This window comes from Aptenodytes forsteri, unplaced genomic scaffold (assembly GCF_000699145.1).
Source record: "Aptenodytes forsteri isolate BGI_AS27 unplaced genomic scaffold, ASM69914v1 Scaffold173, whole genome shotgun sequence".
NCBI classification, from domain to species: Eukaryota; Metazoa; Chordata; class Aves; order Sphenisciformes; family Spheniscidae; genus Aptenodytes; species Aptenodytes forsteri.
The window spans coordinates 3,546,211-3,548,812 of record NW_008794449.1 but is presented as its reverse complement, the minus strand read 5'-3'; the positions used below and the strand labels follow the sequence as shown (position 1 = coordinate 3,548,812).

Here is a 2,602-nt window from a genome sequence, read left to right as displayed (position 1 = left end):
AGAAGGTGGTGAGCAATTGCATCACTTGTTTTTCCTGGGTTTTGCTTCTTTCTCTCTTTTTGTTGTTTTCCTTTTCATTACATTATTATTATTATTTATTATTATTATATTTTATTTCAATCATTAAACTGTTCTTATTGCAACCCATGAGTTTTCCTACTTTTAACTCTTCTGATTCTCTCCTCCATCCCACAGGGGGGAGGGTGAGTGAGCGGCTGGGTGGTGCTTGGCTGCTGACTGGGGCTAAACTGCGACAGATAGTAAAAGGCCACAGACTGGGGCACTGACCTGACACCACAAGGACTCAGGACATCTCTGGGCTTGCCGTCCCTTCAGCTGGGTGTCCCTGTGATCACAAGTGTCCCGTGGCCAAGGGCCTCGTGCCCGACCTGCCTGAGCTCAGCGCTGGGGACACCCCGCATGGCCAAGGGCTGCCGCCCCGGGCAGGCACTGCCCAACAAACACCAGCCCTTTGTGTGCCCGGGCTGGGCGCTGGGCAGCTCTGCCACTGGCGCTGGGGACCAGGGAGAATGGAGCAGGCAGTGGGGACAAAGCATCTTCAAATAGCCAAAGTGGATACAAGACTTAGAGGGAAGACATCTTTCACGAACATCAAACTCCTCAAGGTGAAGACCTCAAGACGTTGATGATTTGCTGTAACACGCCTCGCCCCCTCCTCAACCCTTCTACTAAGGAAGACGGAATCAGCCTTACTGCCGCCCAGAGGGACACTGGAAACACGAGCATCACACCAGATAAAAGGGGCAAGCATTTGTCAGCTTTCCTGTGCAACAGTGTTAAGGTTATTACTATTAATGAGGCTTTTCTGCTTTAATTTGGACTGGGAGTGTTAGTATTATTGCAACTGAACTAATAACAATCTATCAAAATACAACAAACACTTAAGACTTTAATTAAACGAACAGTAAATTCTTGGCTCCGTATTTATGATGTGCTCCCTTTTGCCCCTAATGAGATATTAAGCGTAACATTATCGCCGTGGCCCAGAGGTCTTCTCCACGCATCAAAACCAGAAGCTTCAGGTCAAGGCAAACCACAGCAGTAAACCTCAGTCTCCTCCTTGAGACAGTGACTCAGATTATTCCTCAGAGCCCTGCACTGGCTTTTGCTGCAGGATCTCACCACATTCACTTCTTTCCCACAGCCGTCCAGTTTCTCTCCCCTGTTTCCCCTCCTCTGCTGTTTCCTTGATCTGCTCTTCTCCCACGTTCCTATTTACACTTAACTCCTCTACTCTTGTAACTCCTTTCCCCATGCTGATCCTCCCACAGCAAAGCTTTCAAAATATTTTTGTTTTACATAGAATTACACATAATTACAGCCAAGCCTGAGACTAACGTATTGGGCGTTCAATATCTGCTTGTACAATTCACTCCCTTCCCACCAATGCCCGATTTCCATCTTGCAAATCTGATCTGTAGGGAGATGGCAACCCGAACGTGCACTTGGCTACCTTTTGGAAGGGAAGACAGACAGGTTTATAATGGCATGAACTATCTGAATTCCCAAAGTACCTCTCATCTGAAGTTTTTTTTTTTTTATAAGCCAACATGAAACTAAATACATCGTGACTTTTTTTTCTTTTTTTTCGTTTAAATTACACCCATTTTAAAGATAGGGGAACAACGATTCAAAGTCTCTTCCAAATGTTAGCTACTGATTTCCACACAGCAGGACACAATTGAGAGTCCTCATTCTTCCGTCTATTGCTAGAACACACAACTAGCAAAAGTACCTAGTATTTATAAAATGAGCTTACAGCCAGCTATCACAGGACACGGCACAAACACCTGCATCCATCTGTGAGTAAAACATGAGGTGGAGCTCTGCCCTAAGAGACTTCTGAAGTGAGGAATTAAATGCAGATATTCTGATGACAAGTGGAAGGCTCCTCTGATTTGGACGGAGCTAATGGAAAGGCAAGAAAAAGAGCCTTGCAGCGTGGCACAAAAAGCACTGAAGATGGGAGAGGAGACAAGAATAACACTCCATCAGACATGTACATCCCTCAGTAGACTGAGAAATTTCATTTCAATGGAGATTTCCATAGATATAGTGACAGCTGACAGAAGACAGATAACCAAATAAGAGATCCCAGTAAGTGCTGCTGTCACTGAGGTGCCAGCAATGACTCTGTGACAAGACCATGAGTGGTAAGAGACATGCTGTTCCTATGAGGTTACACACCTTCACTTTAAACAATTATACCCACCTTCACTCTCTGCTGACAAACTAATATACAGCCTTAAACTGCTGCAGGTGAAACACAGCATCCTTATTCCTCAAACTTAAATGGTCCAAGTACACCCAAGAACAGAAACAATATGAAAAGGTGAGCCGAAACCAGGCCACAGCCCTATTTTGCTCCAATATACAAGTCAGAGTAAATTCAAAGAATGTAATTCTCAACCCAAACAGCCATGGGAGCAAAAAAAAAAAAGGGGGGGGGGGAATAACCATGGGTTGACAGGGGCAGGAGGCACCTCTGAAATCCTCCAGGCAACAGTTAACCTTCTAATAACAGAAGATTACATAGACAGCTCATCCTGTGAGAGGGGGAGAAGGCAGTGCAGAAGACTTC

At 45.1% G+C, this 2,602-nt stretch overlaps 1 protein-coding gene across 1 annotated transcript in view; it reads right to left on the bottom strand.

The window, feature by feature from the left end:
• EXOC4 (exocyst complex component 4) overlaps positions 1-2,602 on the bottom strand; it is a 431,485-nt gene that overhangs the window by 307,098 nt on the left and 121,785 nt on the right. The window lies entirely within an intron of this gene.